This window comes from Panthera pardus, unplaced genomic scaffold (genome assembly GCF_024362965.1).
Source record: "Panthera pardus isolate Hobbes unplaced genomic scaffold, ASM2436296v1 HiC_scaffold_27, whole genome shotgun sequence".
NCBI classification, from domain to species: domain Eukaryota; kingdom Metazoa; phylum Chordata; class Mammalia; order Carnivora; family Felidae; genus Panthera; species Panthera pardus.
In genome coordinates, this window is record NW_026526843.1 from 7501806 (window position 1) to 7528175 (window position 26370).

General features: G+C 47.1%; 1 protein-coding gene and 1 non-coding gene across 3 annotated transcripts in view; both read left to right on the forward strand.

The window, feature by feature from the left end:
* The window catches only part of FHL1 (four and a half LIM domains 1), a 61595-nt gene that overhangs the window by 18610 nt on the left and 16615 nt on the right, over positions 1 to 26370 (forward strand). The window contains exons 1-2 of one of the 2 annotated variants that reach the window (XM_053891318.1): positions 1343 to 1360; positions 2940 to 3013. The gene's annotated coding sequence lies outside the window, so the exon portion shown is untranslated. Of the gene's footprint in view, positions 1 to 1342; positions 1361 to 2939; positions 3014 to 26370 lie in introns of those variants that run through there. The other variant, XM_053891317.1, reaches the window with a different exon arrangement.
* On the forward strand, positions 4914 to 5018 carry LOC128773965 (U6 spliceosomal RNA). Its single transcript, XR_008418456.1, has one exon. It is a non-coding gene; the product is annotated as a U6 spliceosomal RNA (small nuclear RNA).

Consider the following 26370-nt stretch of genomic DNA (forward strand, 5'->3'; position numbering starts at 1 on the left):
ATTTTATTTTTCCACATAATTCACCCAATCGATCGGTGACTTGGGGGTCGTGTAAGCTTGGCTGTCAGTAGTGACAGGGTCACCAGTGTCTGTGGCCACGATACTGTTGCCAAACCCGAAGGAGGATGATTGTGTACGTTAAACGTCGCTAGATCGCAGCTCCTGGCTTCTTCTGCAGTCACACAAAAGGTTTGTCTAATTTGACTTATTCTGTCAGGGTGCGATAAGATTCACATGATTTAGTTTCAAGCATGGCTGACCCTAAAGTGTTTGGGTTTTACTTGGCTGTCCTCACATTTTACCCAGTGTGTTTGGCTGCCGTTCGGTTTTTATACTCTGACTTGTGCAAAATCGTCGACACGGTTTGTGCCCCGCGTGGTCAGAGGCGCGGTTCCACGTGCACGAGTGTACCTGCACGAGTGTCTTCTTCCTCCCGGCCCCCACTGAGTGTGACGCGGGACGCCCTGGCACCAACAGTGAAGTGGAGCTACAGGTGCTGTGGTGAAATCTCGCTGCACGTTTTTATCACTCTTGGTGGTCTAGTTCTTGACAGTGAAAGCACGAACTGTGGAGCTGACCTTGGCGGGGCTCCGGGTCGGACCCCCGTGTGTGAGCTCCGCCCGCTCAGCCTTCGGGCCTTTCTCTCTTCTGCCCTCTGGAGGGTGTCTGGGGACATGACATGCAAGGGTTTCCTACGAAAAGGAGAGCCCCAAGGGTCTCGGTTTTGGCTACTAGAAGACCGGCCTCTTGCCCCTCCGCCCCAGCCCCTCGAAGCCTGAACTCGCAGAGGTGGGGAGCAGACAGGGAAGGCACGGAAGGCACTGGCAGGGTTGGGGCGTCAAGGGGGCTGCGATCCCGGTTCTTTAAGTACAGAACTGATTCCTTCAAGTAGAGCCCGGTGCGTGCTGAACCCCATCTCCGGGAAAAATGATTTCCAGAAGGGGGAGCGAAGTGAAATAGCACGTTAAGGCTAGCGTGTGGCGGATTCAGGTTTGAAGGTTAAGCTGGACTGAATCTAAACGGGTGTGTTTGGTGCCAGAGATTTGTGGCGGCACGCGAGCCCCTCCTCCGAGTGTGAGAACACTCCCGCTCTGCGCCTGCTGGGGTAATGGTGATCGCTGTCTCTCTCTCCCATCTGGGGAGTACCTGCTGCATGTGGGGCACTGTGAAGCGCTCTGTATGCGCCGCCCCCTTGTCACCTCACAGCCTGTCTGTGAAGTCGCTTACCATTGTGAGGCTCAGCTGGCATAAGGCAGGGCCGGTGTTCGAACCCAGGCAGTCTGACTCTTGCTGTGAACATCTGTGCCGTGCCGCATTCTCACCACGGTTGCACGCCAGGGTGTGGCACCTTCTAGAAACAGTGAGTTCCGTGTGAATGGGTTGTGGGTAGTGGGAAAAGAGACCGGGCGAAACCTTTTATGTATACGTGCTGTGCTGAGTACTGTGAGGAAAGAAAGGCGGGATTTCCGGCCCTGCCACCCAGACAAAGACACTTTAAGTTCTGTGGAACAAACGAGACGTAGCATGAAACCAGTAACGTGTATTCGTAGGGCAGAACGTGAAAATATTATCTCTAGTTAAATAGAGGTGGGAAGAGGACGAGAAGGTGTTTCTTTGAAGTCCGTCACTTTCAGACGTTTGCCTTTGAAAGCTAGCTCTTCGCTGCTGGCACGGAGTCCCCTCCTCCGGGCTTTTGATCTGGCAGACAAGAACCTGTCTGTCCCTGTAGTCAGCACACTTGTCCATTTTGAGTTCGGAAGAGTTGTCTTGAACGTGACAGTTGTCATTAAGATCTCTAAACAGATGAACCCATTAGCCTATTGAGCTAACCGGACCAGCGATTTATTTTCCAGCACGTTAATATTTAAAAAAAATCTCTAACCCCTGCTTGTTAGGCGATCAGCCCGGAAATGGTTGCTTGGGGGCGGAAGAGGGGCAGTTATGAGCCTGGTTAGAACCCATGGTTTAGGTTTGCCCTGCTTCACTCCATAGATACTTCTCGAGAGGCTCCTGTGTGGCAGTCAGGCACTGTTCTGGGCACGGGGATAGAGCAGTGAACAGAACAGATGGGGGCCCTCCTCACAGGGAGCGATCTTTCCCTCAGATTTCATTTGCTCGTGTACATTTCACAGCTGATATAAAAGTGCTCTTGGTATGAGTTTCAGGATTTCACACGCCTCCTTTCTCCCAGCCAGCCCTTTGAATGGGGGGGGGGGGGATGGGTAAGGCAGTGAGATGCCTCTGGGGAGGCCTCAAGGGCTCGAGGAGGGCCGCCTGTCAGGGGACTGTCTTTGCTTGGGTGATGGGAACAGCACAGAGCACACCTGTTTCCTGGTGATGCTGAGCCCTCCGCCCCGGGCAGGGATGAGCCTGCCCACCAGCCTGCATCCTGATGCTGTTGTTGATTGGAGATAACTTCAGTGGTCACACGGCACCTCGTCTCCATGGAAACACCTCTAAATATTCCTCTGGTGACTTGTGCTCTACATTCTGCCTGGATCTGAGCCCTCCTGTGGCAAAATATTCTAAAGACGTTAAAAGAGAGGGAAAAAAAGGCTCAACTAATAAATCTATTCTAAACGACTGAGTCATTTGTTTTGATTACCCGGGTGATTGCCAAATGTTAATTTAAAACTGAAATAGGCCATGAGCTCACTGTGCTAACAATGCTGAGTGTTTGAGCTAAGGCAGCCTGATGATGAGGGGCTAGACCCGGTGCCGGCACAAATGTTGTAGGATAAACAGACACTGGGGAAGTATGTGGAACATCCTGGCAGTTTAACTTTTAAGGGTTGTAAATATAAAGTAGAATGTGTTACCGTGAGGCATTTCGAAGGAAGTAGGCTTTGGGTGGTTTTTGGTTTTTTTTTTTTTGGAATTTCTAACTTTTTTCTGAAAAGGTAACTTTGCGTCTCGCTTCTCGTTTTTTCCTAACTTAGGCACGTTGGAAGTTGTTGTCCACCGTGTCCAGCCCTTGCTGAATACATCCCAGTCACCACACATCCAGCGTGAGGTAAGTTTGACTGATGGCCACAAGCTCGTACACCGACCTTCAGCCTTCCAATTAGTGGTGTTGGGGTTGACACTGTGGAAAAAAAAAAGCTTTAGTCGTACAGTAGACTGAACAGGATTCATTTTAATTGACCCAGCAAATATCCCTGCTTATCCTAAATATCCGCTTTCTGGGGACTGGCTTTTCAAGGGGAAAAACCAGTCTCATTTACTTTTAATTTGGGGGCATGAAAAGTGAAGGTGCCAAGCACAACAGAACCGTTAGAAGGTCTGCCTGAAGATAAAGATGTGCTCATGCCCCAGCGTGAACAGTAGGGAGCAGGAAAGCTACGCCGAGCAGTACTGGCATCGAGCAAGGAGACTGCGGGAGAAGGCGGGGCTGACCCAATCAGCTGTCGGGGAGGGATCTTTGTGCAAGATCTGGGGTAGGAACTCCAGAGAGGGCTTCCGTTGGGTTATGCCAGCGAGGGCCAGCCCGTTGTTTTCAGCTCAGAATCGAAGTTCAGAGCGTGGCTGCCCCCGTGTGAACAGCCAGATCGAGCAACCCTTTCATTTAGCGCACATTGCACAGACGTCCTCGGTCGTCATTTAGCCACAGGGCTTATATACACTCCGTGATGAAGATTCAGGGTCACTCAGTGCTCTCCTTGAGAGACGGGACATTCAGCTTCGCACATCTCAGAGAGGGTTCATCCAGGCCCCGCGTAAGGGGCCCCAGTCTTGCTGCTCTCTGTGCCCCGCCATGCACACGTTTGCGGGAGGGGAGGTGACATTTGCCAGCGGCAGACCAGTCAGGATTCGCACTTCTGTCCATCAGAAGCTTGCTGCGTTTTGGTGTATGCCCCGCCCCCCGCCCTCTGCCTCTGCCCGGTCTCGCTTTCGATGAGGGTCATTGCTTTCCGTTAGGGCAGATGCTCACTTAGCTGGCCAAAGTTGTCTCCGGTATCCCTGCTTGCTGCCACCTTCTTCACACATTTTAAAATACATATATTGACACCGTAAAGAATTAAAAAAAAAGGACAGACTTTTAGAAGTGTTTACTTGGAATTTTGTCAGTTTCCTCAATGACATGGAAGCTGGAAGGTCTCCCCAGGGCCTGGGGCTTCGGACCGGCCCAGAGACCAAAGCCTCGGCCATTTGTCAGCTGTGAGAGACGCACCCTGCTGGCTCGGTCTGGGCCCTGCCGTGGCTGTCATCCATAGGCTTTACCTAAAATGGTTGTTTTCAAACTTTTATTCGTTAACGATAGAAACCTGTCTTCAAATCAAATCTTAGGTCGTCCCCCACCAGAGCAGAACTATGACTCTCACTGTCCTCTGAGGAACCCGAGGGCGGCTTGCCTTTGTTTTCCCACAGCAACAGAGACTAGATGGTGGAAGGAGGTCCACAGAAGGGCATAGCCCGTCAGCCTGGTTAGAAACACTGGCCGGGGGTGGGGGGACCTGGCTTGGGTTGCCCGTAGCCATCTGCAACCTTGGTACGCTTCATCGTAGAAAACTTCGACGGAAGCTATGTGTATTCTTATAAATGAAACATTCTAATGGAAGGTTTTTGAATACATATCTGAAGTGGTTTTGTGATATTAAACCACTCCGGTGACATCTTTAATTTCACCCAAACTTAGCATCTTTGAGTTTCCTTTTAACACTTTTTCTAGGGGCGTCTGAGTGGCTCAGTCGGTTGAGCCTCCAACTTCGGCTCAGGTCATGATCTCGCGGTCTGTGGGTTCGAGCCCCGAGTCGGGCCCTGTGCTGACAGCTCAGAGCCTGGAGCCTGTTTCGGATTCTGTGTCTCCCTCTCTCTGCCCCTCCCCCGCTCATGCTCTGTCTCTCTTTGTCTCTCAAAGATGAATAAACGTTAAAAAAATTTTTTTAATAAATAAAAAAATAAAAATTTTTTTAGTGCTCGCTTCAGCAGCACATACACTAAAATTGGAATGATTACAGAGATTAGCACAGCCCCTGCCTAAGGATGGCACACAAATTCGTGAGGCATTCCATATTTAAAAAAAAATAAATACAATAAATTTTTTTAAGTTTATTTATTTTGAAAGACAGAGCAAAGGAGGGGAAAGAGAGAGGGAGAGAGAGAATCCCAGGCAGGCTCTGTGCTGTCAGCGCAGAGCCCGGTGTGGGGCCCAAACTCACAAACTGTGATATCATGACCTGAGCCGAAGCCGAGAGTCGGACGCTTAACCGACTGAGCCACCCAGGTGCCCCATTTGGGTTTCCTTTTAGAGCAGTGAGTTTCTCAACTTGATCAAATCTTTTTTTCTTTTTTAATTTTTTTTGATGTTTATTTTTGAGACAGAGAGAGACAGAATGCGAGTGGGGGAGGGGCAGAGAGAGAGGTAGACACAGAATCCGAAGCAGGCTCCAGGCTCCGAGCCGTCAGCACAGAGCCCAACGCGGGGCTCGAACCCACAAACCGTGAGATCATGACCTGAGCCGAAGTCGGACGCTCATCCGACTGAGCCACCCAGGCGCCCCACAACTTGATCAGATCTGTTAAATTCTGTTACTTAATCAAATCTGTTAAATTCCGTTGCACTGTGATGGAAATCTATAGGATTGATGTGAAGCAGTTCCAGTCACAATGTAGTTGTATCTTGTGATCTTTCTTCGCTTTTCTTATTGATGTCTTCATTAATTCAGCCCTACTACGTAGTAAGCCGGGAATGTAGGCGTGAACAAAAGAAAAAGGATAATACGTTTTCATCTTGATCTTCTTCAACTGTGGGACATCCCTGGATGATTTTCCTTTTTGCAGATGGGGAAGCTGAAAGTTGATTTTCCTTTTTTTTTTCTTTTAATTTTTTAATCTTTATTTTTGAGAGAGAGACAGAGTGCAAGCAGGGGAGGAACAGAGAGAGAGGGAGACACAGAATCCGAAGCAGGCTTCAGGCTCCGAGCTGTCAGCACAGAGCCCGACGTGGGGCTGGAACTCACAAACCACGAGATCATGACCTGAGTCGAAGTTGGATGCTTAACCGACTGAGCCACCCAGGTGCCCCCGATTTTCCTTTTTAAATTAAATTGCCCAGTATTGAGTAGGCCTGGATGGGTTCAGGGGTGCAGTTCAAAGTCCCTGTCTCCAGTCTGCTCTCTGAGACTGTGATGTCTGGCACCTCCAGGCAGGAATGCACAAGTAATGAAGTATACGGGTGTTGCTGGGGCGCACCTGTGCCCGGAACCCAAGCGCCCCAAAGTGAAAGCAAATGTAAATTGTGTGTTTTGTACACACAAATTATACACAAATTTGGTAAATTTGCTTAAAACACTTGAACACTTTAGGAAAGTAGTAAACTTTATCACAGGTAAACTTTATTTTCAAGAACCTGAAATTATTCCACTTGGCCACCTTTTCATTATAGAATTGTATGGAACAAAAACTTTTTTTAATGTTTGTTTATTTTTCTGAGACAGAGGGACAGAGTGTGAGCAGGGAAGGGGAAAAGAGAGAGAGGGAGAGGGAGACACAGAATCTGAAGGAGGCTCCAGGCTCTGAGCTGTCAGCACAGAGCCCGATGTGGGGTTCAAACTCACAAACCATGAGATTATGACCTGAGCCGAAGTCGGATGCTTAACCGACCGAGCCACCCTGGTGCCCTGGAACAAAAACTTGAACCCCACATAATTCTTTTTTTACTCTTTTTAAAGTTTTCATTCATTCAAGTAACCTCTACACCCAACGTGGGGCTCAAACTCACGACCCTGAGATCAAGAGTGGCACACTTCTCTGACTGAGCCTGCCAGGAGCCCTGAACCCAACATAATTCTTAACATACACATGAGCTGGGTACTCTTTGTATTTGTTTCTGTAGGAATGACAGTGTTGTTAATTAAGAATTAAACATGTATTTCACATCTAGGAAATATTTGTATCACTGACATATGGTCACTTTAATTATTGATTTGGCAGTTTTTAATATTCACAAAACACAAATTTAAAATGTGGTAGTCATAGTGATTTGGTTTGTACCATTTATATCGATGTGACCTCTCTTCTTCGTGTACCAGCAAGAGAGCACGAGATTTAGCACAGATGGCTTCCACAAGCTTAAAGAATTTGGAAACCATCAGTCCAGAGGCAAGGTCTCAAACTGGTGGGCTGAATCTGGCACACAGAGGTGTTCTTTTAAAATTTTAAGTGAATTGCCAGCATTTAAAATTTGAGAGATTTCACATGTTTCAAAAATCCAGATTTTCAGCTTCTCTTGAAATATCAGAAGATCTGGCAACATTGAGCCTGTATTCCTTTTGGGCAACACTAGGCTGAACAGCCGGATAGCTGCCGTGCCTTTGGCTGGAGCGTGAACTCTGAAATTTGCCAGGGTCCCTACCACCCTCTCACCTCCTTGATACAAAGGACAGAGGTCCTTTATCTCAGTGTTTAATGTGGCCATTATCTGAATGTTTTACTCGTTTTTAAGACCTGCAGGGCTCTTTCAGGCAAGTGAGTTTTCAAGAAAGCTCATGTCCGGATGAAATTGAGGCTATAGACTGAGAGCCATCCTTTCTCTGAAAATACTAGCTTGTAATTTTCAGGTACATGATGTTTGGTGATACTCATTTTAATTTAAGGGCATGCATTAAAAGGGTTGAGAGTGCCTGGCTGGTTCAGTCAGTAGAGCATTCGACTCTTGATCTTGGGGTCGTGAGTTCGAGCCCCATATTGGGTGTAGAGGTTACTTTTTTAAGAAAGGGTTGGGGATAAACATTTGAGGAAAGAGATACCTTCTGATGGTGTCTGATTAAGAGAAGGAGCATCGGCAGAATTTGGCAGGTTCCTGTGGTCTACCCCAGTGTTTCCTCAAACTTTCACTTGTGGATCCTAACACAGGAGGTCTGGGGTAGGGCCTGAGATTACACAACTCCAGTAAGCCCCAGATTGTACCACTGCTAGTCCGAGGACCTATGTCCCTTTGAGTAGCAAGGGGACTTGACCCTAAAGCAATCCTACGAAAAAGCAGTCATGCAGTGATGTTTTGACAAATCTTTTTCTTTGGCCTAAGAAAGAGAAAGAGATCTTAGGCAGGCTATTTGTGGTCAGATCTTCATAGATAAACCTGAGTTCACTTCTCATTGCGGTAGGATAACGTTTAAAAGCCAATTTAATTTTTTTTTAATTTTTGAGAGAGAGAGAAACAGGATGTGAGTGGGAGAGGGGAGAGAGAGAGAGGGAAACACAGAATCCAAAGCAGGCTCCAGGCTCTGAGCTGTCAACACAGAGCCCAATATGGGGCTTGAACTCATGAACCGTGAGATCGTGACCTGAACTGAAGTCAGACGCTTAACCGACTGAGCCACCCAGGCTCCCTAAAGCAAGTTTTAAAATAAAAATTAAACTTCTCTTTTACACGGGCTATGTTGTATGAAAAATAATGGACTTTTGGGGGACGCCTGGGTGGCTCTCTCTCTGCCCCACCCCTGCTTGTGCTCTGTGTCTCTTTCTCAAAAATAAATAAACATTAAACAAAAAAACCCTTGCTTTAAGTTAAGTACTTGTAGTAAAAAAGCCACATGTGGTAAAGCTCGGGAATCATGAAGTAGGGATTAGGGCTGTTAATTTTGTAATTATCAGAGAATACATTTATGAGACGCTTGGAAAACTTATGAATGAGACCATAGAAAATGGGACAGTTATCCAGTCCCTGGATAAATGATAACCTGTAAGCTATAAAATGATAGAAGTAGTCAGGAAGAGATCAACGGACTCCAATCCATAAAAAGTTCCTGAGGGAGCAGACCTTCAGTGCTCTCACCACCCACACAGAGACGGGACGTCTCAGGTGGTGGGTGTGTTACCTGACTTGACTGTGGTAATGAACTCACAGAACGTACGTGTGTCAGATCATCCCGGTTACCTTCGATGTGTACGATTTTCGTTAATTCAACCTCAGTAAAGCTGAGGAAAAAAATAATGAGAACGTGCCAGGAAAGTTTGTGGCGGAGGTGATAAAATCATTCATTTCTATCTTACGCACAGAGCCCGCGTGGGTTGTGAGGCCTGGCACGTGCCTGGCCTGTGGTAGGCGCTCCATAGCCGCTGGCTGAATGAGTTCTCCGGTGGGTGGAGCGGCAAAAGACACGCGCGTCCTGTCAGAGTGAATAAATGCATATGGCAAAATGCGCAGCCTCAGTGGCATGCAACAGCAAGAAGGTATGTTTTTTGCCTTTTAAGCCGACACAACAGAAAACACGTAGTGCTCATATGGTCGGTTACCTTGAAACTGAGAAGCGCTTACTGCTGGGAGCTCTGCAAGTTGGTCATAAGCCTTTTAGAACATTTTGTGGCACCTTGTGGCCCAAGTCACAGGTCGGTACCCCTTGATCCGGTAGTCCTATTTCGGGACGTGCGCTCCAAGAAGCAAATTGTTCTACGAGAAGAAAAGAAAAGCCGCGTGTTGCGGGTATTCGTCACAGTGGTATTTGTAGGGACAGAAGGTTAGGATCTAAACATTCGTGTGCTCAAGCAAGATTCTTGGCTAAGTAAGTAGGATACGTGCATGCAGGAGAATTCCATGAATCTGTTCAAAACCATAACCTTGATGCTTGCAGACCAATATGGAAGAATTTGTCTAAGACGGCCGTTGTCTGTGTGCTGTGATGATAGCCTCGTAAAGTGCCAGCGTGCGTGTGGACGAGAGCTAGAGGTAACACTTCATTTGAGGTTTTATTCATATTACTTGTCCTGTTGTTTGCACCTTTTACCCGAAGTCTACGGCTCGCTTAGGGGTCGAGACTCCTCAGCTTCTACCTTCTCGACCCCATGCCACAAGCCATTGGTGTTGTGTAAACGACCGTGGCTCGTGATGAGGACTCCCGCCTAGAGCCTAGACACGGGGCTGTCATGCTAGAACTCCTCCCTGCTGCTTCGTTCCATCACCCTGACCTCTCGGTTTTCTTCCTTTTTTCCTCTCTTTGCCCATGTTTCGTCTGTTCTCTGCGGTTGGTCGAGAGGCCCCTTGGTGTCCCACGTGTTAAAGTATAACCATTTGTCTCCGAGCTTTTCACTGCTGTGCGGCCAGGGAGCGACTCTTGATGTCTCAAGGCTCCCTGTCCACTTAAGCAGAACCTTCGCGGAGCCGTAGCGCAAGGGCAGTACCTGTTTTCCCTTCTGGTGGCATTTAGCTAAGTGACAAAAATCCCCTCCAGCGTCCCGAGCCTTCGTCCAGCATCCCCTCCCCTCCGGCTGTGCTCCCCGGGTCACATATACTTGTTTCCCTGCTGGAAGTGTGCGTTTCTCCTTTAATTAGGTCAGTTACTTCACGTCTGTTTTTCTTTTTTGACATGGTTTCCTCTGGCTTTAGCACCACATATTTTCCCCATATGTCATTGCCTCTGGAGCTCCATGTTGCAATCGCTTTTCAAGGGGAACAGAGAGCGCATTACTAAGGGGGGTAGCTCTTGACTCCTTGCCTGCCCTTTGCCTGCATGAGCATTCCTATTTCTTTTGGGCCTAGTTCTGTTTGGTTTTGTCGTCTTCATCGTCAGTTATGTTTGGACTGAAAGATACTTAAGTAAAAATAATGGTAAGTCAGAGATATGTCTGGCAAAGGTGCAGCACATTTGTTAAGGTTACTGGTTTATTTATCTCCCCTGTCTCTATGGTGACTAAATCCGGGGCTGGGATTTAATGGACTTAATTTTGACCTCTTGTACATCTCCTAACTTTCCCAGCCTCCGAGATAGAAGGAATTCATTTTCACTGGAGGAGAGAAACTGCCTCACTTAGAGGAAGGGTCCTAACTGCACTCTCGGAAAGTGGAATTCCAGAGTCTGGGCTTCTTTCGGTCGTCTTCTATCAGAGTTCATATAGCACTTGGAGAGAAAGCTGGCAAGTCTTTTGCAGAAACACACACATGCACACCACATTACTGATGGCCCCGGGAAATCATTTTCTTTTCAGTGAAATAAAGTATTGTGTAGTTAATGTGAATGAACTGTCTATAAGAAATTCTTATGAGGGAGCCATTTGTAAGAATATTACATCAGTGGGAACACTGCTTGGATATTGCACATTTTTTTTTATTTTTAAAAAGTATCTTCGTCACAGGATTATAAGTTGGCGCGCATATAAATGTCTAAACCGTATTTCATATTTGAGCATATTAAGCTGTGCCATGGAGGTCATAATAAAGGTTGGGTTTGATGAGGATTCCCATGGAAAAAGCCAGATTGTGACACTGAAATGGAAGCCTAGCTTTCCACCTGTACCCTCTGGATGTGAAATGAAGACATGGGCTACCTGATCTCTAAGGTAGCTCGAGTCAAACCATCTGGGACTTCAGTTGGTTCACATGACCCTTTAAAACTTTTTATCCTCTTCCATATGCTGCTTTGAGACTTGGAAGGACACTCGGGTTTCAGAAAGTTTAATGATGTATCCAAAATCGAGTCAGAGTGCTTGACTTTATTTAAGGCTTGTGTATCCTGTGTTAGTTTTTCATGGAGAATTCACCTGTTGGCAAGTTCCTTCATCTTCTCTAGGGGCAGACTCATATATGTGAATTCTCTTTGAAACCACATCAGAGGAGGCGTTCTTGGGTGGCTCAGCTGGTTGAGGGTCCGACTCGATTCCAGCTCAGGTCATGATCTCACGGTTGTGGGATCAAGCCCCGGCATCGGGCTCTGCACTGGCAGCGCGGAGCCTGCTTGCGATTCCCTCTCTCCCTCTCTCTCTCTGCCCCTCCCTCCCGTTCTGTCCCTCAAAATAAATAAATAAATTTTAAAACCACAGCAAAGGAGCCCATCAGTGATTAACAGGCATCGCACAGAGGCCGAGGAGAGAGGGGGACATGAGTGCGGCTGCACCCTTATTCACCAGTGAAATAACAGGGTTCGTTTCTGTTATCAAGTTTGGCTCAAGTCAGATAGGAACTTGTGAATACCTAATGTTTTTATGACGTTCTTGTAACGTCCTAAAACTCTGTGGATATGGAAGTCGTTTTACGGCTTTCTCTATCATCACCTTGTCTATTAATAGGACAGAGACTTGAGAAGCCAACAGATGCTCGCCTGTAAAGAGATCCATCCTTGGTAGATGAATGTTGGATAGTCACTGAGTCCTGGGTTTGAAACTTACTAGATTCAAGTCACAGCTTCACAGTGGAATCGTGTCCGTTTTATCACGGTCCGTACAACAGGCACAGCTGAGGTCCCAGCTTTTGCAGACGTCCAACCCTGAAGGCTGAAGCCCTTGACAATGCTTTCGAGAAAGAGTAGCACCCGCATCCTCCTTATGATCATCGTCACCATCATTATCCTATCGTTATGGGAGAGCTGTGCTAATACTGGCCATAATTCATTTGATTTTTTTCTTTAATTGTTAATATCTGCATTTTGTTTAAACAACTCTAGGCATCAAATCAATTCAACTAAAAAGGATGAAATCTGCGAAATGTATTTAGAACAGCGGCCCCCTTCCCCTATCCTATCAGCCAGATCAGCTTCACACTTGATACAGATACAGCATCTCTCACTGAGAGGTTAAAGAAAAAAATCAAATACATTTCCGTACCACTTCTTCACTTACGTAGTAAAGCAGTGGCCCTTAGGTAGTTGAATGAGAATTTGTGGTCTTTGCGAGTCTGTCGACACCTCTCAAACCACGCGATACGCGTACGTGACGGGACCGTTTATATACGTTCTTCAGGACTATGAATTACTAATTTACTTAAGACATCCCAAGTGTCTCTTTTCCAGAACCAGTGGAGATTTTTCTGTGGATTCTGGTGATGGGTTTGTGCACGTGGTTGTCGGCGTGTGTGTGCATGTGTGTGGTAGGGCATTCACAATCAGTGGTGCCTTTTGCTCACTAAAGGGGTTCAGATGCTCACTGGTTGGAGAAGGTGAGTTCCACTCTTGGCTCGGGGCTCACGTGACAGGTTTGAACCCGGAGACAATACAACGTGTTCCGTCACTCTCAGCCCTTCCTTTAACGTTCCAAGCTGTGCCCTCTGTATCCTCAGTCCTTACAGATGTTCCACAGGCTCTTGGGCCAACTCCTTCGGTCCTCTCCAGGGTGTTTTCTGTTTTTATTACTGGGACAGTCGGAGGCACAGAGAGAGTCAAGCGTGTGGTTGGGGCCCCTGTCTTAAATTGGACAGTAGTTCCCCGTTACCTGTGCTTTCGCGTTCTGGGGTTTCTGTCACTGGTCAGCCATGGTCTGGAAGCGGGTGGTCCTCCCGGTGTAGCGTCAAGATCAGAAGCCGCCTGATGCTGCGTCACAGTGCCTGCGTCATTCACCTCCCTGCACCTCATCACGTAGGCATTTTACCTCACATCATCGTTGCGAGAAGGAAGAGCGCATACGCTAAGATATTGTGGGAGAGAGAGAGAGAGACCACACTCACATAACCTTCTAACAGGACGTTGTTATACTGGGTCTATTCTGCTAGTAGTTACTGTTGCTCATCTCCTGCGCCTGACCTATACGTTAAACTTTATCATAGGTGTGTGTGTAGAGGAAAAACCATAGTCTCTTGCAGGGTTCGGTGCTATCTGTGGCTTCAGGCATCTGCTGGGGGTCTTGGGACAGACCTGCGGGGGGAAACAGACCTGTGGGGGAGGGGGCACGACCGCACTCTGCTTCCGCCGGGAAACTGGAACCTGTTTCGGAGCGGGAATACCGATGTTTTCTGTGACGTCCTCCACATCGGTTACTAGTTAGTGGCAGCGGCTTTGCAAGCATTTACTAGAGAAACAGTTCATTGAACGAGAGGCATTTTATGAATTGGAAACCACAGATAGCATTACTGTGGTATTACCCAGGACTATCTGAGGATCTTTATCTGACTCCCTGTTCCTCTAACACCGGTGTTCCTGACATCATTGGAGCATATTCTTGAACACAACAGGCCCTCCCGCCTCATTGCGGTACGGCATCGTGGTTTTGTAAGCATTGCATTATGCACGTTTCAGATAGGCAGAAAAGTTGAAGTTATGCAGTCAGTACTCACATCCCCACCACCCAGGTTCTACACTTAAACATTTCACCGCGTTTGCCGCATCACATATCCGTCTGTGCGTTAGTCTACCTTCATTTTTGGATGCATTTCAAAGTAAACCGCCAGCATCCGTATACGTCACCCCCCCAAACACTTGAGTGTGCACATCCTTCTGTGGTTTCAATTTTGACATTCTTAGAGCTGTTTTCAGATTTTTAAGGTTCTCGCATTTGTTTTGATGATGCCTAAGAAGAGATGGTAAGTTGAATGTGAAATGAGCTCCCTTCTCAGACTCTGGGGTGTTTGGTTTTCTAACTACAGCAAGCGTACAAACACGCACACATCACCGTCCTCTCTCCCCCATGTTACACGGTCACCCCACGTGTACTGTTGAGATTTGGAAGGCCAGCCAAGGACACAGAGTTGAGGGTCTTATTTATTTGAGGAAAACTGGCGAATTGGGGTTGAGGCTAGGAGAGCAAAAGGTTAGAGCTACGTGTGGTAAGGGATGTGGAAAGCGGTTCAGAACCAGGAGGTTATGAGTGTGCTACCACTTACCCAAGGTCTGGGGAAGGTTTAGTGGCTGTTTATATTACCCAGGGGGAGGGGAGAGAGGGTCATAGATTTAATAAACACTAACAGTACAAATGCAGGGTCCTTCCATTTTTTTTTCTTTTTCCAAGATTTTAATTTTAAGTAATCTCTGCACTCAATGTGGGGCTCAAACTCATGACCCCGAGATCAAGAGTCATGCGCCCCACCCACTGAGCCAGCCAGGTGGCCCATGGGTCCTTCCATTCTAATGGTTTTTCCATTATATTGTGGGGAACCCTAGAATTCATAGAAATGTTGCAGAGCCTTCAACATTTGAATTAGGTTTTTCAGAGTGTGTTGAACTACTTGAGAAACTGACAAAAACCAATGGACACACTCCACTGTGTTTTGTGGTCAATTGTAACACACTGGACAACACTTAGTGATTGACTTGGAAATAAGTAAAGGTTATTAATGTCAACTCAAAATAAAATCTTGGATGACACCTATCTGTCATCCATCAAAGCCAGGGTAATATTCCTGTTATGGGAATAAAGACAAAAGGTCTTCAGCAAGACCGTTCCACTAAACCCATGGTGTTAAGGTATCAGCCTGAGAAAGCTGAAGTTACAGTTTGGTTTTCAGTTACCGTGAGCGCTTAGCCATCTGTTATATTTAGATTTTTTTTTTCTGGTACCTTTAGGAATCTGGAAACAGATGAGTATATGCTTTCCACTCGAAACTGCCATAAAAGGGGAAAGGTAGTTCAGGGGTTGGAGGCTGGCTCCTAGGGTCATCTCTCAGTTGGGGCCATGTCAATGGACTAGGGAACCTTCTAAAAGGTCTCTCTCTTGGCCCATAGCTCAGACTGCTCACCCGAAGTCTGAAGACATATGTGGGCAATATTGCAGTTCGTTAGGAGATTTTTCGGGACTTCTTTGATTATGCCTGAGAAGCTTTACAATGGCTTTGGCAGATCTCTTTCAGATGGAGGCCGCAGTTCCTCACTTTCGTTCTGGATTGTACCACATTCTGTGTTCAGAGTCTAAAATGCCTTTTGGAAGCCAGCACCTGCTTGTGTGTGGCTTCAGTTTGTGTTTTAAAATGTTTGCTTAGCTATATTTTATTTTCCCCCAACATCTTATGATGAAGATTGTTAAAGTGGAAATGATTCCGTGGGGGAACACCTGTATACCCGTCATCTAGAGTCCGTCATTAACATGTTATTTACCGTATCTGTTTGATCACCAGATCTACCCATCTCTCTATCCATAATTCCATATTATTTTTGGATGCATTTCAAACTAAATGCAGTAGATTTCACCAGTTAGGTAGCTTTATATATTTTACGCACTCGGAGTCTGGCTTTTTGAGCACCACACAAATGTGCAGGAATTGGCATAGAGTCCTATGCAAAATGTAAAATAAATGCTCAGTTTTACTGGGGGGAAAAAAATTTGGCAGCCTTATTTTAAAAGTAACAGATTTTCTGGAATTCTGGCATGGAGTTGGAAAAGAATACTGGTGTATTTTTAAATCTGAACTTACTCGTGACTCAGACGATGCTGACCCCTAATAAGGGGGGGGGGTATCCTTGTAGGTTTTGTTTTCAGTTGTTGAGACAGGAGCCAAATAACTTCCACTTCTCATGGAGAGGCAGGCTCATCTTTAGAAGTGTTATATAAACAGCAAGTGTTGGTCACTCCAACAAAATCTATTTTATTTGGAAAGCAGGGAGGAGCAGTTAACTGAGGACCAAATTGGTCTCTGCTGGATCCGATCCCGAACCGTGGTGTCAAGGTGTTAAGTGCAAATTATTAAAAAAAAAAAAAAAAAAAAAAGACACCCTCGTTACAATTGGAACAGCGAGAGCGGGATGGAGGTGAAAGAGGTTAGTGCATGGCTTTTGCCCCTCGTTGTACGGAAAGCGCTCTCTACCTTCTTGCAAAGCTGTGTTGTTGTTCCCTTCCTTCTCAATCCCCAGAATCATGTGCAAACACTCTCCCTTGGCCCAGGGGGTTGGCTGGGTATATTTCCTTCTGGAAGTCTTCACTTGTACTCTTGAGTTAGCTGGTAGATCCCTTAAAAGCCTTTCCAAGCAGCTTCTCCCCTTCCCCAGAGGGTAGAAGCAGGTCTCTGCCGTGTTCCCCATCTCCAACCTTCCAAGAGAACGTACTACGGAAGACCAAAGAGTGAGGGCAGACGGTCTTTGGGAAAGGGAGTAGGTGTGGGATGTGGGGTGAACCGGGTGGTTACATTTTAAATGTGTCCACAGAACACGACGACAACAAAATTCTGGAACACAACGACGTTACGCACAGGGAGTTGTAGAAACTTTACCAGCCTCCTCAGATAGACACGCTACCCTTTCAACCCCATAAAAAGTCCTCGGCACCCTCGAACTGTGTGTACTTTGGTCCTAGAAGAGACCGTTGGGTCGCAGAGGTCTTGATTCCTCTCTACCGCCGACTTGCTCTTTGATCTCAGAATGTGACTGGCCTGTTCCGTGACGGTGGCGTAAGCACCAATAATACAGCTGATTAACTGCCTGTGGTCTGATAGGGCAGGTGAAAACTGTATCTGGCTTCCGTTACAACTCAAGTGGTTGAGTTATTTCACTAACATTTAGGTATTACCATCAATCAGATTTAATTTTTGAAAAGAGGTGTTTTGCGTACACGAATACTTTATATTCCGTAGCCTGTATGTCTGGCACCGCCCGTAACTAAGTATTTCCGTCGGTCCGCTTAGAAGATTCGTTCTCTCCCTGCAACACGTATGTTTAAAACACACAGAAATTGATTAGACTGTGTACTTATTGTTGGCAGGAAGGTGGACAGTTGTCTAGATTTATGGTCAGGACAGGTGACAGGACTTGCGTTTCTATTCTTAGTTTGACCTCGCCCCCCTCTCTTAAGGCAAGACACTTAATCTTTTTTAATGTCTCAGTTTATCCGTCTGGAACACCTGTAGCCTTCTTTCATGAAGATGGTACCTGGTTTATGTCTTGATGGCATTTGAGGATGTGCCACAGAACGTGGCAGGGGGGTTCAAATGACTGTGTAGAAACTATGTGAATGTCGAACGATGATCTTGACAAATTACTAATTACTACATTTAGAAAGTTACAGCTCTGGAGGGAATTGATATTTGATATTGTTGTCCTGTGTGTTCTAAGTTACCATCATAACAGTAGGAAAATAAACCCTGGCTTGGCTATGTTACAAAGGGATTAACTCACTTCTTCAAGTTGTTACTAAATCTCCAGCCCTTCCCACAACAGAAATAAAAAGTGCTCCTTGTTTTCTTTAGTTTTTCTGGGATAGAAGTCTTCAAACTACTCTTGGCTTCAGGTTTTCTTCTGTTGGGTGTTTTCCAAACTATTCTCTTTGTGGAGACTGAAGGGTAAACTGTCAGTTAACTTAAAGCAACTAAAATTGCCCTCTACCCGTGTGCAGAGGAGTATGCTTTTGATTTGTAGATCAAAGCGAAGAACCAAGAGTATGTGGGGCTTGCCTATTATACATTTGTCCCCAGCTCCTTGTGTCTCTGCAGAGAAATAGTAATGAAATACAAGAGGATTAAAGACCTAGACCCTAAGTAAAAGCGAAAGACCCATATGACTGTTTCTAAATTCTCTCTCCTGGAACGTGTGGGCTGATGAGAGAGAGAATCCCCGTCATGGAGGTTGTCCGTCTTTTGCCAATGATCCGCTCCTAGATTTTATGGTGCATGATAAATGGGCATATGTTTTTTGTGAAAATCGTGGGGTGTGAGTCATGCGAAGACTTGAAAAACGAGGACACCCTACCTGCTTCGGTACAAAGCCTGATATATGTATGTATTTTTCTCTTCTTTTAGAAATCTTTATTTTGATATTACTTTTCAGTTCATACAGTACCTGGGCACATGTGACTTAATGTAGTTCCTAAAACAATCTGACAAGGAAAGCAGGGCAGGTATTAATGTCCCCATTGTATCGACGGGGAAGGAAAATGAACCAACAGAGCCCGGGACTCTTCGCTGGCATTTCTGACTCCATGTCTATTGCTCGTTCCTTGAGTTACGAAACAACAAAGTCGTCAAAACATTCCTGGTCTTTGCATTAAATGAAAGCTTACAATTAATTTTTTTTTGTTTAATTTTTTTTAACATTGATTTATTATTGAGAGACAGAGACAGGCCGTGAGCAGGGGAGGGGCAGAGAGAGAGGGAGACACAGAATCCGAAGCAGGCTCCAGGCTCTGAGCTGTCAGCACAGAGCCCGACGCGGGACTTGAACTCACGAACCGCGAGATCATGACCTGACCCGATGTCAGACGCTTAACCGACTGAGCCACCCAGGCGCCCCAAGCTTACAGTTAATTTAACTTGTATAGTGTTTTCTCCGTTTTGACAAAGTTAGGTCGTAATTGGCTTTGAACTTGCTAAGCTCCTGAACTAATCTCTTCTCTGCTCGCTTCCTTGTCCACTGTGATCATTTATGTAGGCTTCAGCATTTATTTGTGAGGTTAAATGAGTAGACAGTTTGAAGTGAATTAAAATTAATGTGGTTTTGCGATATTTATAACGCTGCTGGTTTGCCACACTGAATCGCCACAACACTGTGATGGGGATCTCTGTTTTAACGTCGAACAAAAACAGCTGGTAGCCATACTTCCCATTCGATTTGCATATATGACGCCGAATTATAAACATCAGCCCCTTTTCCTGAAATCCAAAGAGTTGACTTTTGAAGTGTCTGCCGTGAGATGGGAGTGCGGTGCTGGTGACCTTTCTTTTTCTCGTTAGTCCATAGAAGCAGGGAGGTGCGATCTAAGTTGGTAAGTCAGTGATGAATAGAACACGAGCCACCTGGCCTCGGTTAGTTACGTGACCTCGGAAAAACCAGTGCCCATTTCAGAAAAGACCGACTTCTGAGACCGCAGATGACCAGCTACTCTTCTGCTGTCAAAAAGAAACACTCACAGGGTTAATGGACAACCCTGACACAGACAGAGTCGAGAAACCCCTAGCAGGTTTCTGTAAGGAAGGAAGATGGTGTTTTGTTTTCCCGGCAGGCCGTTTGAAGGTCAGACCTATGACTCAGAGCCGGGCACTTTGGTGGTGGCATGCATCAGTGACCTGTTGCCAGTCTAAGATCATCCAGCAGGGCTTGTGTCCAGGGCTTGTGCCCCTCCATTATAACCTCTGGCCAAGGCGCCACCTTTCGTCTTCAAAAATAGATAAAAAGGAGCACAGGAACATCTGAAAATCAGATACCATGTGGACCTTGCAGCTTTTCAGCCTGCAGACTCGACGAACACTAAGTGCCTCCTTAATGTTAGGGCGTAGATCGTCCCTCGCCGCCAGTCTGTCACGGCGCGGCGCTGTGTGAACCTATATGCACGTCGTCCGGATAAGTGTCTTACTCAGTTTCTTGTTTTGTAATTAATCACGAGGCATTGTGGTTTGGTGCAAGGAGCACTAGACTTGGAATCAAAAGCCACTTCCTCCCTGGGTGGCTCATTGATGGAGGGTAGCCTTAGCATAGTTGGCACGGGATTTCCACGTGGTCTGCTCTCTGCCTGGACAAAACAAATGTGCCATTTCAGTGAGCTTTGGTGGGTGCTTGCCTGGGCCGCTTGAGATCCCTTCGTCCCTTTCCTTTTCCTCTCTCCCTTCTCCTGGGAGTCACGACTCTTTCATGCATCTGACCCTGCTGCCTGTCAGGGGAAGGCAATCTGATTAAATTAACTTACGGCTTTTACTAGTTGGTTCATTCCCTGGTTTTGAACTTTGCATATTTCTCACAGCGTTGTTTGTAATAACAGACTGGAAACAAATGTCTGTCGATAAGGGACTGATTAAGAAAATTGTAGTGCATCGGGGGGCGCCTGGGTGGCTCAGTCAGTTAAGCATCTGACTTCGGCTCAGGTCATGATCTCGCGGTTCGTGAGTTTGGGCCCTGCATCGGGCTCTGTGCTGACAGCTCAGAGACTGGAGCCTGCTTCGGATTCTGTGTCTCCCTCTCTCTCTGCCCTTCCCCTGCTTGCTCGTTCCCTCTGTCTCTCTCAAAGATAAACATTAAAAAAAATTACATATAAAAAAATTGTGGTATATCTACACAGTTGAATACCATATACGTCATAAAAGTGGATGCTCTTTCGGCACTAACAGGCAGAATTCGCTAAAATACACAGAATAGAAAAGGCAAAGTATAGGAGAGTACGTGTAGCACGTCACCATCATGTTTTTAAAAAGGGAGAAAGAAAAAATATATACAGCTACATATTTTTCATATGCCCAGTGTCTCTGGAACCATAAGAAGACACTGGGATCATTGGTAACTAATGGAGAAGGGAAGTGCATGTTTGGGGACAGGCAGGAGAGGAAGACTTTTCAGTAAGTAATCTTTTGTACCTTTAGAAAAAAGCATTTTAATATTCTTTCAATGTTCATTTATTTTTGAGAGAGAGACAGAGTGGGGGGGGGGAGGGCCAGAGAGAGAGGAAGACGCAGAATCTGAAGCAGGTTCCAGGCTCTGAGCTGTCAGCACAGAGCCGGATGCAGGGCTCAAAGTCACAAACCACGAAATCATGACCTGAGCCGAAGTCGGACGCTTAACTGACTGAGCCACCCAGGCACCCCAAAAACATTTTAATATTCAAAAAATAAAAGAAATCCATACACAAAAAAGAATGTTCAATAGTAGCATCATTCATAATGGCTAAAACGAAGAAACAGCTCGTGTCCGTCAGCAGGTGAGTGAACAAACACGGGGTGTATCCGTACGATGGAATACTGTTGGGCAGTAAAATACAATGAAGTGCTGATTTATGCTACAGCATGGATGAAACTTGAAAACATGAGGCTTAATGAAAGAGGCCAGACACAAAAGATCACACATATTGTATGATCCCCTTTATACAGAAGTGTCCAGAATGGGCAGACCCACAGACAGAAAGTAGATTAGTGGTTGCCGGGAGCCTGGAGGAAAGGGAGGGTCTAGGGAGTGACCGCTGACGGCCACAGGGTGTCTTTCTTTGTGAAGAAAATGTTATGGAATCAGATGAGAGTGATGATTGCTCCACTTGATGCATATGCTAAAAATCACTGGAGTGTGCGCTTTGAAAGGGTAAATTTTATGGCGTGTTAAGTTGTGTCTTAATACATAAAATGAAAAAACAACTTGGAGTCAGGAACATGGAAACATGTTTTAAGAATCACTGTGAACACAGAAAACAATAACCTTACGTTTTCACCCATGAAATGTTTCCATTGGAAGATAGTTTACATAGGCTCACCGACAACACCAGAGTCCTTCATACCCTCTTAGCTACTTCCACAAACACGCGCCAGCGATCTTCCCATTTTATCGGGGGATACTGTTAACCCAAAAGAAGGAAGCCTGGGTGGATAGAATGTTCAGTATGTGCGATTGAGATGCCGTGGCTGTGGGCCTTTCCCAGTCCATGGCACTGGGAGAGACGGGTATGGTGGGTTTGGCCAGAGCCTCAGAGAATCCTTTGGACCGGCCCTTTCTCTCCTTGGAACTGGCCCCAGAGGGACCCCTGCCCCGGCACTGCCTGCCTACTCCCGGGAGCTGCCCCCATTCCCTTTCTTTTATCTTCCTGGGTTGAGCTGAGTCACAGGGTTTCAGGAGCCCTTCCTGAAAGGAGGGAGACTGGTGGGCCTGACGGACAGACACAGTTCCTCTTCCAGGACTGCGTCACTGGCACATCGCAGGTGCCGTGGCCCCGTGAGCTGTCATCCAGCAGGACGGTTACCACCGTAGCATCCGGCCTGTCCGTGGGCTGGTCAGGTGACTGTTCTGTCAGTTCTCCCAACTCGGGTGCTTTAACCCGAATTCATCTAGGTGGACGTGGGGGGATGACCACAGTGTGCTTTTGGGCAGCAGTGGGATAGACGATGCAGCTTTCAGTTGTGCCGCCCCTGAGACCTGACGCCTTCCTGTGCTTCACTTAAGTCCAGTGTCCCCACAGGCAGTCTTCCCTCACGTCAGCTGCTGAGCCCTTCCTCTGCGTGGCCTAGAAAGAGAGCTCTTTGAGATCCACGTCCTTGGCATTCATTCAGAATTAACTCACGTCAGGGGCGCCTCAGTGGCTCAGTTGGTTAAGCGTCCGACTTCGGCTCAGATCATGATCTCACGGTGCGTGGGTTGGAGCCCCGCGTCGGGCTCTGTGCTGACTGTTCGGAGCCTGGAGCCTGCTTCGGATTCTGTGTCTCCCTCTCTTCCCGCCCCTCCCCTGCTCGCACTCTGTCTCTCTCTCTCTCTCAAAAATAAGAAACATTAGAGATAGTCGCTAAATTCTTAGTGTAGTCTAATGCTTAACCAACATGTAAAAACAACTCCCGTCATACATACAGAAGTAACCTACGCTCTGGCCAGAGCTACTGTTTCTGATGCTATAGGTAGTCTCTTTTCGTCGGTAGCCTTCTTGGGCCAAGTTGAGATCAGAGAGGCGGTCCACGGGTGGCCTGTCTCATTAAGGGCTTTCACCCAAGCAAGCCTTCATTTGTTGTGTTGGAAAGTGTAATCATCCGTTGGGCTCACTGGGACCTTACTTGGTAGGAGGGATGTAGGAAAACTCCTTTCTCACCCCAAGTCTGAGCAGGTGACCTACACCTAGTGGGTCTTTTATTTTCACTAGAGGATCAAGAGAGCAGCCTTGTCTTTCCAAGGTGTCCCATCACCTGTCCCTAAACCGTCTACATCCATGTAGGATGTACAGCCGTCTTCTGGGCTGTTGTGCCTGCCAGAGGCTGATTCCTCTGAGGCCCTGGGACATGTCAGATTGTCCTCCTGTTGACGCATCAGGCTCATAACCCTCACAGTTGGGCTGTTACCTGTTTTTCCCGTGTGCCCTGTGAACTGGTAAATTCGAAAAGAAATTTTTCTTTTGCAGGAGTCTGCTGCTTGGGAATCCTCATTTTTAAAGCATAATTGAATAAATAGCAAAATGTGCCCACTGGGTGCCAGCCACCGTTGTGCAAGGGTTTAGCGCTTTGTTTCTCACAGCAGCCCTATAAACCTAGGCACTCCTGTTATCCCCATTCTGCAGATGAGCAAATTGAGTCACAGAGACGTAAGTAGAATTGGCTTGCACGCAACCAGTAAGTGGTGGAGACCGGATTCGATGTGAGACGCTCTGGCTCCAGGGCTCGGGCCCTTTGCCGCTACGGAATTCCCTTGAAACCGTGTAAAATAGATCCACCCGTGTTAAACTCTGAGCACGCTCCACGTTGCTTGTCTTAGAACAGTGTTCGTTGTTCTGCCGATCGCCTATAAAATTAAGACTTGACTTTCTTCCACGGAAGCCCTCCAAGATGGCCAGGGGCCCGGTGGACGCCATTTTGTCTGAATTCCACCGAATGCAGCGGAGCAGTCGGCCGCCCATTCCACACCTGAGACGGGCCGGTCTTCCTTACACGCGGTACATATTTACGTGTGTGTTCTCTTCGACCGTCACACTGCCTGAAAAAGAACAAGAAAGGTTGGGATTTGAGATAAATGTGATGTCCTCTTTCCGAGTGCGTGACCTTTGGTGGCTTCAGCCACTCTAGCTGCAGACTGCTTCTCGTGTTCTATTTGCTGGACTTCGTGTTCCTGTCATTCTATTCATGTACCCGCTGCCTGGCACGGCGCGCGTACTGCTTGACTTCCAGAGCTTTGGAACCGTTTGCTCGGGCTCCTTGAGCGTCAGCTGTTGTAGGAGGACCCTTTACCCCTCCATCAACCTGGACCTCCCCTGCCTTGCTCTGCGGCAGCTGCTGCGGCCCCACTGCCTCAGCTGAAGTAGATGGTATCTGAGGAGACGCTCGCCGTAGCAGGAGAGAATCTCGAGTGTCTTACCTGTCCCCTAGTGTTGAGGTCTGTGACCTGGACACCGAGCCTCTGCCTATTACTCTCTAAAGTCAAGGGACCATAAAGCACGGTCCCGACTTGTACGCTGCCGTGAGTCAAGAGCCGTCGCTGGAAGCAGCTTGATGTGGCACAAGGGACGGGACACTGGGGGTCCGGACACTCTGGTTCTAGATCTGGAGCTGCCGGTAATGCAGCGAAGCCGGTCATGTCCCATCTCTGGGCTTTAGTCTTCCCGTCTATGAAATGGGGTGGCCGGGCCGCTTGGTATCTAAGGTCGTTTGCAACTCTGCATGACGACAGATGGGAAAACTAAAGCAGTCTTTGTGAAGGTGGCATCGCGCGTGGACCCCACCCGTTCTCCTCTGTCCCCACTGTGCACGGGTGGACAACACAAGCTACTGGTTGGGGCGGTCACGTCATGGTAGGCCACCCACAAGATCACACTGGCCTTTACTCTGGTCTTCCTGTGGCGTTTTCACGGTATGACGCCCGTCCTTGCCAACAGAGTAGCTGTTCCCACAGAGAGCCATTCGCATTCGCGCTCTCAGACACGACTCCCTGGGGACCACCACCCTCCTGGTCTGCCTGTGAGTGTGTGCCTCGAATCTGGCTCGTGACGCTGCTCAGGCAGACAAATGATGGCCCTCGGAGCAACTTGGCAGGTGGGGACCGAGCGAGGCTTTCACCTTAATGCCGTTTCAATCCTCCAGAACCCTGGATTGCCCCCTCTCGGTCAGTCAGCCTATCGCCTAACAAAATGGAGACTTCCTGAGTGACCCCCAGACCACTGCTTTGTCCCCTTCCTCCTGTGCCCCCACTGCCAGCCTGCGCCCCACTCAACAAGGGTTTCTGACCTTTGCCCTGAATTCCACGGCCGAGCAGGGGCATAATAAGGCAGGGTATTAATTACGGTCTTTTGGTAAATGGAGACAGATTATATGTTACGAGGTGAGATCCCCCATCAGGAAGCAGGGCTCACGAGGCATTATGATGATGCCTCTGGTCAAGGCAGTCGACCCGTTAACAGCCTTAAGAATAAAGACTAGGGTCATGGAATGTTTAGCCCTCGAACATCTATCAGAGGCTTGAAATGTCCATAACAGGTGGGCTTGGTGAATGCCAGGACTTAGCATGATTGAAAGGGTGTTTTGAGTCACGGCACATGGCAACATGGAAATAAAACAGATCTATCACAAGTGGATGGTAGAAATAGACTGGAAGAGAATTCTAACACCTAAAATATGACAAAGATTTATCCCTACTAGCTTCTCGGTTTCATGAAACATTTATTTTCCTCTGATTGGAGATTCTGCATTTTATTATAAGTTTCCTTCTGAAACTCTTCCTGGTTTCTGTTTCTTTGTTCCTATCGTTTTTTTCTTTATTTTCTCTTTTTTAAGTGCCATTTCAATTTTTTTTTTTTTTTTTTTTTTTAAATCTGAGATCACCATGGTGGCTTACTTTGAAAATCATTTGTTCAGCATTGTCCGCACTGGTGATTTCTGGTTAGAGGCTCAAAGATATCTATATAGAGCATGTGACTGGGATCATTCCCCCATCTTGGTGAGAGTCTAGGAACCAGTATAAGAGGGGGCAGACTTTGGGGACAGGAGACCTTTAAAACTATTCCTGGGGTGCCTGGCTGCCTCGCTCAGTGGACCATGTGACTCTTGATCTCAGGGTTGTGAGTTTGAGCCCCACGTTGGGTGTTGAGATTACTTAAGATCTTTAGGGGCGACTGGGTGGCTCAGTCGGTTAAACATCGGGCTTTGGCTCAGGTCCTGACCTCACGGTTCATGGGATCTGTGCTGACAGTGCAGGAGCCTGCTTGGGATTCTCTCTCCCTCTCTCTGTGCCCCTCCCCACTCTCTCCCTCTTTCTCTCTGTCAAAATAAGTAAACTTCTAAAAAAACAAAAGCCAATGGGGGCGCCTGGGTGGCTCAGTCGGTTGAGCGTCCGACTTTGGCTCGGGTCATGATCTCACGGTCCATGAGTTCGAGCCCCA